At 41.6% G+C, this 12,173-nt stretch overlaps 1 protein-coding gene across 1 annotated transcript in view; it reads right to left on the bottom strand.

Moving 5' to 3' along the window:
* SAD1 (Small nuclear ribonucleoprotein family protein) overlaps positions 1-12,173 on the bottom strand; it is a 47,591-nt gene that overhangs the window by 20,730 nt on the left and 14,688 nt on the right. The window lies entirely within an intron of this gene.

Raw genomic sequence — 12,173 nt, 5'->3', positions numbered from 1 at the left:
AATCCATTTCAATATTTTCCCAGGGGTGGGTGGGTATGGGTGAAGGCTGTAACAATTCTTGTGCCTTATGCCTGTCAAACTTGACCTTCTGGCATACTGCGTACAAACTCTTCCACATCCTTTTTGAGTCTCGACCAAAAGAAGTATCTCTTTACCCCTTCATGGTGGTAGCAATGCAGCGGTGACCCGTAAAAGATGGACAGTGGCATTCAGTCATAACCTTTTCCCACAAGGGCTATGTAACGCACAACATAGTCTTTCTCATCAAGTAGCCTTCCCGAAGGGAGTATCCAGCTACTGTCTCCCCATCCCGTATCTGTGTGAAAATATCTGCAAAATCTGTATCTGTGGCATATTGATCGACCATATCCTCGAAGCTCCTATGATGTATCGCGGAAATAGCCAGAACCAACGGCTTCCGAGACAAAGCATCTATCACCACATTCTTCTGTCCCTGCTCATGGACAATCTGGAAGTTAAACTGTGACAAGATGTTCGCCCACTACATCTGCTTTTCCGAAAGCTGCTTCTGTGACAAGAAGTAGCGCAAACTCTGATGGTCTGTAAAGACAGTAAAATCCACTCCGAGTAGGTAGTGCCGTCACTGAGTAAGAGCATGGATCACTGCCAAAAGCTCTTTCTCATATATCTGTGCTGTCATCTCCGACCTAGAGAACAATCGGCTCTCGTAAGCAATGACATGGCCTTCTTGCATCAAGGCCGCACCCAGACTACGACCACAAGCATCACAATATACTTCATATGACTTTTGCAAGTCCGGCAAAGTCAAAACTGGTCCCGTAGTCAATTTCTCTTTCAATGTCTGAAAGGCAGTCACTTCTGTGGATCCCCACGAGAAAGGGACTCCTTTCTGTGTCAAGATATGCAAAGGGGAAGCAACCTCTACAAACTTTCGTATGAACCGCCTGTAGTACGAACACAGTCCCAAGAAGCTTCCAACTTCATGGACATTCTTCCAATCGGGCCAATCACGTATAGTCTCTATCTTGGCCGAATCCACTTGCACTCCTGCTGCTGAGACAAAGAGTCCCAAAAAGTGTATCTCTGAAGCAGATGATCTCTGTGTTCTGCCTCATTCTTGGAGAAAACAACGATATCATCAAAGAAAGTGCCAACAAATAGCCTGTGCCCTCGAAAAATCCCGTCCAGCATCCGGCTAAATGTCGCAGGAGCATTGGTTAAGCCAAAAGGCATCACCAAAAACTCAATTAACCCAAAAGTCGTCGGAAAGGCTGTCTTGTAGACGTCTCCCCGCGCGATTCGGATCTGATGATATCCACTCTTCAAGTCAATCCTGCTAAAGCACGAGGATCCCTGTAACCTGTTGAGTATATCATCGATCCTAGGAATCGGAAATCTCTTCTTGATGGTGATTTCGTTGAGAGCGCTATAATCGATACACATTCTCCAAGATCCGTCTTTCTTCAAATCCAACAACAGTGGAGAGCAATACGGTGAAGTACTATGCTGGACAAGACCCTTTTCCAAGAGGTCTTTCACAGGGTTCATAATCTTTTCATTCTGTACTCGGCTCACACGGTAAGGTGGCTGGTTCGGTGGCGTGCTTAGAGGGATCAGAACAATGGTTTGATCTTCAGGCCCTCTGAAAAGCAATCGGTATGAGTGTGGAGAAAAATCTTGGCGTTCTTTTGATCAGGTCAAAACATATTCAACCTTTATCCATCGTTCACTTCTCTCCCAAAAGAATGAGTAAGAAACTGAATATATATACCTTCATAAGTTCAGAATAGTCTGAACTCACGAATTATAAGAGAGAATAAAGCACTCATAAAACTATAAAAGCAAGGAACCAAGAAAAGAAAACAAAAACAAAAACAAACAAACAGAACAAACTAAATCACTTTGTTTGCTACGAAACAAAACTAGATAAAACAAATCATTATTAACTTAAAAATGTTTTTAGAAAAGGTATGTGTAAAATAAGTTGACGCAACTTACTTGGCTTAAAATAGGTACTCAACTTTAAGCAAAAAAGGATGAGACATCTTAAAAACTTAATCCTAAAAATCAAACTTCACACAATAACTTCTAACGGAACACATTCTTAAGTCCTCAGGTAAGCTAAATACAAAATCGAAAAATGAATACTACTACAAACCTACGAAGAGCAAAGAACCAAACTTGACAATATGTGATCTCAACTTCGCTGCTTGTCCAAACAGGAAGAATAAGATTATCACCTTTATCATGCATAGCTTGGACAACAGCTATGACATCCCTACTCACGTCGTCAGTGCCCAAGAGTAGGTGCAGGTTTATATAGAGGTCATTCATGCTTTGAACGTACTCTACAAAACCAACGAGCTGAGTTTCTATCACCCTCCGGAGGTGATGGGCATACTCAGCCATGATAAAGGCTAGCAATTTGTCAAGCTATAGTAAAAATACTAGAAGAGATAAAGATCAAAACAACAACATAAGGTGTTATTAAGTCAAACAATAAGTGGGCTTTTTAGCTCCCCACTTCTATTGAATTTACTACTAATTATTTTGAACATTCCAAAGAAAGAAACATTAAAAATAAACTTACTACGATGCAAAAATGAACGAACGTTTTTCATGATTCTTTTGAATTAGTATCCTTTTTCAACTAGTAAAGGAATAAGATGGCAAGATTGAACAACAAAAGCAGATTTACTAGAACAAAGATGAGAAAATCTAAATAGTTGAGAGCAAATGACACCGTACTTAGCTAAAAGAGAAATGTTCGAAGAAATGTGAGACCTACGGATGATTTTTAGGTTGGCATATTCTGGTTCAAGGCGCTTATCATAGATATCTACTTCTAATCCCAAGGGAGTCTGAAAAATCTTAAGGTCTAAAAAGACACAACAATCACTATTTGTGGTACAGTTAAGTTCACAAAACTCCTTGGGATAAATTCCTCCGCCTACAGAACTCGAATTCAAGTACATAAAATCTTGAAAAGAAGGAACGTCGGGGACAAAAAGATCATCTACAAAGCGTCTTACATTACATAACTTGTGCAAAAATATTGGGCAAGTGTTAGCGAGGACAAGACGCTCCATAAAATCAAACTCATAAGTAAAAAGATAGAAATTAGCAAGAAAAACAGCACAATTGGTGCCCATAGGGATACCAATTGTTTGCTTGAAAAGAGAGTCGCCGATGGTTATATATAAATTGTCCAAAAGAAAATCTAACCAAGATATGATGTCAATGTCATCTACAATCCTGGTAAATCTCTTTCTTGCTTTGTCTACATCTACATTCTTACTTTTCAGACATAAGAAGTCAAAGTTCAAGGCTGACTTTTCTACTAGCAATGCCTTGTACCTATCCTTCTCAAGCTTGTACGCAAAAACTTTGAAATAAGAGACTTGACTCTAAATTTAAGGTCCTCCAAATTTAGCTTCGTGTATAGCGTTGTAAAGTCAAAAGTTTGGAGACATAAAGGAGAAGATTTCTCCTTAAGGCTTCTTGAAGAGTTCAAAAACTTTAAAACAGGAATCACACCTATTGAATCATTTAAAATCCAACTTGAATCGGTAGGTACGTCTGCTTCCTTTAGCATATTTTTCCACAATTCATTTACGCTAGGTAAAATGGCTTTGAAACAATAACTAAGCCATTTGGAAACCTCGGTCAAAGAGGTGTTACAAGAAGCAACTATTAATCTATGCTTTATAGGGTTCTTGTGGAACTTCCAAACGGTATATAAAAAAGGTAATTTAGGCTGACACTTGAAACCAAAAGACTTACAAAAATCTTGATTTTTCAAGATAACCTCTTGCATTGAAAGATCACAATCAATGTAAGTTTGAGAGTTTACTTCACCTAACAAGCATTCTAAATAGAACTTTTTGCACGTAACAACGAAGTTATTAGGGCACTTATCTACATAAGAAATTACAAAATCACGATGAAATTTCCTAAGAGCATCACGATCAGAAGAAGATAAGCTATTCCTTCCTAAAGAAAGGTTCCGAGAGCAAGATGCTGATTTCAAAGAAGCTTTCTTGAGGACTACAGACTTCCAATGGGTAAAAATACCTTGAACTCCTAAAGACTCCTCAAACTTTACTACGAAACTAGAAATTCCTTTTTCTATGGCTTTTAGAAGGCAAGAGTCGTTTGAGGAAGAGAGCCTATATTTAGTACCTCTTGAGAAAAGGTCTTTCAAGGAATCCGAAGGAAGGATAGAACAATCGGCAGTAACTACATGACCCAAAGCTCCATTTACGTAAGAAGAAAAGGCAGTTTTACTACAAGGGCAATCAATACTTGAGATTGCTAGCCTTTCTTGCTTTTTAAGATTACGTCCTATGTCACTATAGTTGAAAGCTTTTTGTCCTAAAGTTTTCACATATTTGAAAGCTACGACAAGATGGTCAATACCTTTTTCACACAAGGAGGGAGAGCATTCAAAGCTTCTTGAGATCTCAAAATAGAGCTTAATCCAATCTTGTCTAAGTCAGGGGAGGTAAAGATAGTTATCAACAAATCTTTCTTTCCAACCAAGGGATTTTTCATACTAGGATATTTGGACTTCAGAAATTTGCCTAACAGTACTCGAAGTTGAGTACTATGAGACTCTCTTAACTCCAAATCTTCATAAGAGTAGTTCTCAAGGGTATACAAGAGCTTAAATAGGATCCTTATATTATACCTTTCAAATAATTTATAAGAAAAAGAACCCAATTCCATGGCTCTAGATAGGTAAATCAATCTCCGTTTGAAATCTCTATAGGCAAAAATTCTATGGTTTGAAGGGTCATCACTCTCAATTCTAGAGATTGAAGCCCTAGGGAGACCTTGTACTCTACTAGAAATAGTGTTGTGCAAGACAACTGGATTGATTTCAGGGATAGAAGGCGTGTTTGAAGAAGAACCTTTAGGAATCCAAGTTCTTTTAAACTGACTTGAAGGGAGAACTAACTCGGGTTTGGGATGCCTTTGCCAAAGCATAGGTTTCTTATGGTAAATTGTCTTATTTTTACGTAAAGAAGACTTTCCTTCCAAGTTGAAACCTTTAGGGAAAAAAGTATGCAAAGTTCTCATCCAAAACAACTCTCGAGGCCATGCTGATTTATAGAACTCTTTAGAGTTTCTAAAATTACCCTCTATGTGCTCAATGGGAAAACAACGGAAAGACTCAAAGCCATGTTTTGCTATTGCCGCATACAAGGGTTTCACACTTTCACGTACGGTGCTCTTACTTTGAACTTTTCTGGCTTCTCTTACATGTTCCTGAAAACGGACAAAAGTTGTTCGAAAGGTTTGGCCAACATACATCATAGAACTATCGTGAATACTATAAATAACATAAATAACTTGAGAGGTATGAACCGGACTTAGAGGACGATCTACCACAAGATGTTTTTTCCTTAAACGCCTCAAACGATTGAGGGCTTTTATGGAAGAACTTGTGTAATGAGTACTAACTAAGACATTCTTAAAAGAAGCCCAACGAATAGGACCATCACCAAAAACATGCAAATTCTTCAAATTAGACTTAGCTAAAAACTTAAATCTTTCTTGATACAGATTATGACTACTTCTAGCTACTGAAGAGAAAGAAGGTTCGAAAAGACGTACCTGAGAGTCATCAACATTGCTCGTTGAAGCTCATTGAAACTGAAGTTCATCAAGTACAATCTCTAAGCCCTTCCTTTATCAAAGTCGCTTTCTCGGCCCAATAGTCAACCACGACGTAGTTCTTGTGGTACCAAGGGATCCTGAGTAGAACGTCACTCACGTGCCCTGAACACCCCTGTCATTGCAAACGAAGTTTGCCAATGCTCGGGGTAATGACAACATCCCATCCGGGTGCCAATCAAACTACCTCTGCCTGTGGCGTCAATCTGTCGGGCGTAATTCCAAATCGAGCCGCCAATTCCAAGTGAAAAGAAGTTGGCCTTGGCTCCTTCAAAAGCGCTTCTTGATCCTTCACTTTGCCCCAAAAGTGGCAAAGTTTGTACTTTCATTCATTAGATTCGGTACAGGTCCCACACCATGTGGTACCAATTCTGCTTTTCTATCTGCCTTTTCTACCACGTTCCTCAGCTGCTCTCGAACTCTTAGGCCTGTCGTCGTCTTCTTCATTCTGTTCTAACTTCTTTCTATGCCTTTTTAGGGCACTTCCCGGAGATATGTCCATGTTCCCCGCATCCAAAGCACTTCCCCTCTCTGATGAAGCGAGCTCTCTCCTCGGGAGTAAGCTTGGGTCGTGCATCCTTTTTCTCTAGGTTGCTCTTTTTCTTTCTACTTCCATTCCCAGAAGTGTGTTCGGCTCGTTGTGTCATGGCCTCGTCTTTGGGGTAGGTCAGACTGCCAGAGTGAATGCCAAAGCCCCGCTTCGCATGACTCCTCAACTCGTGAATAGAAGCTGACTTCTGTTCCAAGCAGTGATCGCGGATCTCTGTAGGTAGACCCAAGGTAAACCGCGCAATCTGTTCTCTGAACAAGATCTTCTTGAATGAAGAGGCGGGTAGAAAAGAGCTCAGAATCTTTCACAGTAAGCATTGATTGTATCTTTCTTGGTCATCCAAAGATGGTTCCAAGCAGCTCATATATCTCGTTCATATTCTTGCGTCAACCAAGAAGAAATAAAAAACTTCTTAAATTTCAGTCATTTAACTGGCGCAGTCTTGTTTAAAAGAAGCGTGGACCACCAAGTACGAGCATTCCCCTTAACGTAAGAGGCAGCTCTCCGAATCTTGGAGTGCTCTGAATAGCGTCCTCCCACGAAAGCGATGTCAAACTGTTGTATAAAAGACAAAGCCTTCGAAGCATCTGAGTATCTTGAAAAAGTATCAAGATCGAGTGGCCACCTTCCTTAAACTCTCGGACTTTCTTGCTTTTATCTTCGAGAAAGTCATACTGGTTAGCTTTGTAAAAATTCTTCTTGTTCACATAAAAGTTTCCGTCATCGGAATCTGAGCTGTCTGTAGACGAGTCCTCAGAAGAACTGTCAATCTCTGGGCGAGATGTAGCCTTCTTTCCTTTTTCTTGCCCTTTTCGAAGCTTTGTTTCTTGCCTCGCTTTTTACCTTTTCTGTCTTCTTTGCTCGAATCTGAAGAGCTAGAGGAACTGTCAGATGAAGAAGAAGAAGAAGAAGAAGAACTGGGTACTTCTTCAAATCGAACACGCTACGACCCAAATATCCCGGGAAGTCAATGCTTTTCTTCTGCTTTTTGCCGTGCTTTCTGGCTTTCTTTTGCGCGTCAAAAAGCTTAGCAATCCGTGCATCAACCACCTCTTCTATTCCTTCTCTGAATATTTCTTGTGAGCAGAAGGTTTCTTGAGAGTGGGTGTAGTGGTTTTCTGCCACTGCTCATGCACTTCTTGAAAAGAAGTCTCGCTCACCTTCGCAAAATTGAGCATCATCTTCGTTGCATCGCCGATCAACCGGCGACGCTCCATCTCGCCGCTCCGCCTGAGTAGGCCGAGGCGGGCCATACTCTCTGCCGGAATCTTCGTTGCGATCCCTGCCCGCATCTCCAGATGCAGAGGGAGTCAACTGATCCTTGCGTGAAGCCATAGGTGCCGCGGGAAAAAAAAATTTGGGGATCAGATTTCTCGTAGAAGAGAAATTGGCCGTGCTCTGATACCACTGTAACAAACTTGGACACTCCAAGTCAAGAATCAACCGCAACAGCACCAAATAACCACTTCAAACAATTCACAGATCACAATAGATTTGCACTGGCCCGGCGGAGTTCCGTGCCTAGAGATATTGGACCCAAAGACTGGTGCCCCTTTCGGTATTTCTTTTTATATTAATCAGATCAAAGTACAAGAGAGCGGTTAGGATTTCACTCTCAGACTCTGCGTCCAGATGCTCTGGGAAGTGAGACCCTCACCACTTATTTAAAAAGCAGAGCCCCAAAAGCTTGAAAGCAAGAGCAGATTCTCTCTCTCTCAATGAGAGTCACTATAAAGCAAGTTCTCTTTTTCTCTCTCTTTCTCCCAAATCATAGCGCTCAAAATTTCCCACAAAAAAAAAACCTCCGCGATTTCCGAAAATTAGGGTTTTTGGCAAAAATTAGGGTTTGCAAGAATTTTAGGGTTTCTTGCAAAAATTATGGTTTCTATTGTCCGTAGCCACGTCATCACTTTGTGACATCGCAATTCACGGAAATCCGTACAGCCTGCCAGCATGTCAACGCAAAACGCGGATGTCCGTAGTATTGCCATGTCAGCAGTCCGTACAGTGGCCACGTCAACAGTTCGTACAATGCCATGTCAGTAGTCCATACAGTCTGTCCACGTCAGCAACCACGTCATATGTTCTGTCCGTCGGGTCATGCCACGTCGTCATTTTGTGACATACCCCCCTCTTGAAAGAATTGTAATCGCCCTCGATTACGCCTACAAAACAGACATAAGCCAGAAACTAATTCAGTAGACACTGACTCTAAGTATTGACGCACTAGACGACACCAATCCAGCACTTGCACAAAGACAACAGTCACTGAACATATCACTTTCCCTCGAGATCTCATATGAGAATCAAGATCTATCGGCAACATATAGCAATCACATCTAGATCTACACAAATCTCACGGATGTCTTGATTGACTAAAGTCTTGTTACTATCCGTTTCATCACATCTCTTCGGACGACCAGACAGAAATGCTGCAGTTATTTTGTCTTCAAACATGCACTCTAAAACGACTCATATAAAAGAGCACATTCAGATCACATCACATAGAAATTCATTCCAAATCTCAGACCATGACTGTCAGCAACCTATTTAGTAATCGCATCTAGATCCATCCCGGACCTCCCTGATGTCGGATTAACTAATCCCATATTGCGATCATGTCTATAGAGATTTTTCACTCAAGCACTATCGTGTGCGAGTTTATTATTTTCAGGGATCCCATGTCGAAGTACTTCTCTCATAAAATCATCCAAAAGAATACTAACCAGTCGTTATGTATCCCTGAAATTCAAAAGAAAATCAGTGACTCCAAGCATTATGGATGCGCCAATGAGGAGGCAAATCCAATCTAAAAGTCACGTCATTGACTTTATCTGTAATCTTGAAAGGGCCGTAAAATCTATGGGAAAGTTTAACAACTTTCCCTTTTCCGACCCGTTTTTTCAATCTAGCTTTCTCAAACTTTAGTAGGACATATTGTCCTTTTTCAAGATTGAGATTCCTTCTGTGCTTGTCTGCTTTTCTCTTCTGTTGCTCACGAAGAATCGCTTGCTTTACTTGTTGATAGGCAATATCAATATTACACACATTCATTTGCGGCAAAGATGTTTTCTTTGGTAACCATAATAGGAAGTAAGAGTGGCTTCCCATAAATAATTTCGAAGGGAGCTTTACCAGTTGAAAAATGTATGGTATTATTATACGCAAACTCAACTAACAATAAGTATTATTCCCATTCAGATTGTCGTTCCAAAACATAGCACTTGATGAGGTCTAAAACAGTGGCATTAGCGATTTCGCTTTGACCATCTGTTTGAGGATGATAAGCTGATGAAAAATCAAGCTTAGTTCCCAAGTTCTCGAACAATGCCTGCCGAAATAGACTAGTTATGCGAGGATCCCTATCGCTGACAATAGTCTTTGGCAATCCATGGTGTTTAAAAATCTGGGCTAGAAATATTCTAGCCATGTGATCAGCCTTGATCGTCTTCTTAACTGGAATGAAATGTGCTTGCTTACTGAATTTGTCTACTATAGTCCAGATTGCATCATTGACTCTTGAGAGAGAGAGAGAGAGAGAGAGAGAGAGAGGAATGGAGCTTGAGACACGAGAGGGAAGGATGGAGCTTGAGAAAGAGAGGTAGAAGCCACATTTGTTCTTTGAGGGTGTTGTGCTTTCCGCCAAAAAGGAACAGGAAGAAGCCAGAGCTCCATGTCCAAGCTTAAAGCTTTAACAAGGAGAGTAGCTCAGTAGAGATGTTGAGAGCTTGAGGAGGAGGTGAGACGAGCCTCCAGAGTCCAAACAGCCCCAAATCAGCCCTCTAAATAGCCCCCAAACAGCCCCAAATCAGCCCTCCAAATAGCCCCAAATCTGACCCCAAATAACCCCCAAATAGCCCCAAACATGCCCCCAAATAGCTAGTGAAAAAAGTTGACTTTTTGGTTTGACCATTCCGGATTCCCGTTCCGCCGTTCCGGGTGCCGTTCCGCCCCGTTCCCCCCCGTTCCGGGTCACCGTTCCGGTTACACCCCGTTCCGGAACGGTGTTCCGTTCCCGACACCGTTTCGAGAGCCAGATCCGTTCGGAACGCCGTTTCGGAACATTTAGGGTCCGTTCCGCCCGTTCCCTGTTACTATGTGTTCTACGTATTGGAGCCTTTCATGGAAGCTTGAGAGCATCCCCTTGCGATATATGTGGTGGCCTCGTGCTCCCATTGTTTAGAACAAGGGTTCTCATAGCCATAGCCAGCTTTTGGTGAAGTTTCATCGCGAGAAGTTGCAGCAGGCACTCTCTTCGTAGAGTGTGGTGGCTGTAAATTCTCTGTTTTCAGCCCCTAATCATCTCTTTTAGGGTGAATTTCAGCAAAATACACATAGAATCTAGTTCTTCTCTTCCTACACTTTGCGTACACAAAGTTTGGTGCGATTTCATCGCGAAAAAGGTCTCTATTTCGGCTTTGGAAGGTGCTCAGGTAACATTTTCAGGTTATGTGCAGAAAATTACAGCAAGCATGTGTGCGTGCATTTTGCGTTTCTCCCTTGTTTTTGTTGCAGGAATGATTATTCATAAATGGACACAATTAGCGGAAGGTAGACTCTCATTTCTAGAGCTTCTGTTGAGTTTTGTGGAAGATAGACTCTCGTCTTCGAGAGCTTCCCAAAATCTCATAGCAGAGGGAAAATCCTCTTAGTATTCAGAGAGTAGCTTTTGCACACTCTCAGTCAGAAGCAAAAAAGAAAGAATAGAGGACGGGCTATCGTCTCGTTCCTGTGCTTGTAAAGATTCTCCCTTAGTAATAAAGATAATCTCTTTATGGGGGGGAACCAGCCCATCTTCTGGTCCCCAATGAAGTGTCAAAGCTTTTCCTCTCTCTCTCTCTCTCTCTCTCTCTCTCTCTCTCTCTCTCTCTCTCTCTCTCTCTCCCTAATTCTCTTGAGTATTTGAAATACAATTAAAAGTCAGTTTACGCTTCCGTATTTTTGTGACAATGGTATCAGAGCAAGGTCATCTCTCTCTTTCTTAAGGGATTGACGACTCTTGGCAGACTGCAGAAATGGAAGGATGCGAGATAGAGTTCTCTATCCTTCAACAACAGGTGGCAGATTTGCAAAAAGCTCTCTCCCATCCAGAAGTCCAAAAGATTCTCCATACCCTTGAGAGAGGGAAGGAGAAAGTGCAGATGGGGTTGGGAGAAATTGCGCAGAACCCAAAGACACAAGAACCAAAGAAAGATCCTTTAATTGGAACCTCCCGCATGCACTAGAGGCAAAGGAAACCTCCAGAACGTCATGTGCGGTTTAATCCAAAGGTTCAAGAGCAGGACCCTCCTGATTCTCCTTAGTTTTCTTTCATGAAGGATCTGGATGACATAATCGCTCCAAAAGATATGTTTCTTGACGATCCGTCGTAGCAAGAAGTGCATTCAAGGGAAAGGACTCCTGTCCACAAGGATTTTTAAGCATAGAAAGAAGGAGCACCATAAGAGGAAGCACCAAGCAGAAAACATTCAGGTTAGGAGACAAAGATGTAAAATTCGACACCTACAATGGACGGCATGATAATGACAAACCTTTGGCTTTCATCCGCCAATTTGAAGTTGCATTTGCAAAAGGGAACTTTAAAGAAAGATCCAAGCTTCGCCATGTCAACAAGGAGCACCATAAGAGGAAGCACCAAGCAGAAAACATTCAGGTTAGGAGACAAAGATGTAAAATTCGACACCTACAATGGACGGCATGATAATGACAAACCTTTGGCTTTCATCCGCCAATTTGAAGTTGCATTTGCAAAAGGGAACTTTAAAGAAAGATCCAAGCTTCGCCATGTCAACATGTATCTGAAAGGCACCGCCAGCAATTGGTGGTTAACCCTGATCCTAGAAAAACGCAAACCCCACGATTGGACTGCTTTCAAGAAGGAGTTCTATGCACAATTCCTTCCTCCAGACTATGAGAGAAGTAAAGAAAGAGTGGGATCGACTCTCATAGTTAGAGACCAAAA

Source organism: Adiantum capillus-veneris, chromosome 13 (genome assembly GCF_014529385.1).
Source record: "Adiantum capillus-veneris isolate H3 chromosome 13, ASM1452938v2, whole genome shotgun sequence".
Lineage (NCBI taxonomy): Eukaryota > Viridiplantae > Streptophyta > Polypodiopsida > Polypodiales > Pteridaceae > Adiantum > Adiantum capillus-veneris.
Note: the sequence above shows the minus strand (reverse complement) of the source record. Positions and strands in the feature narration are given on the sequence as shown.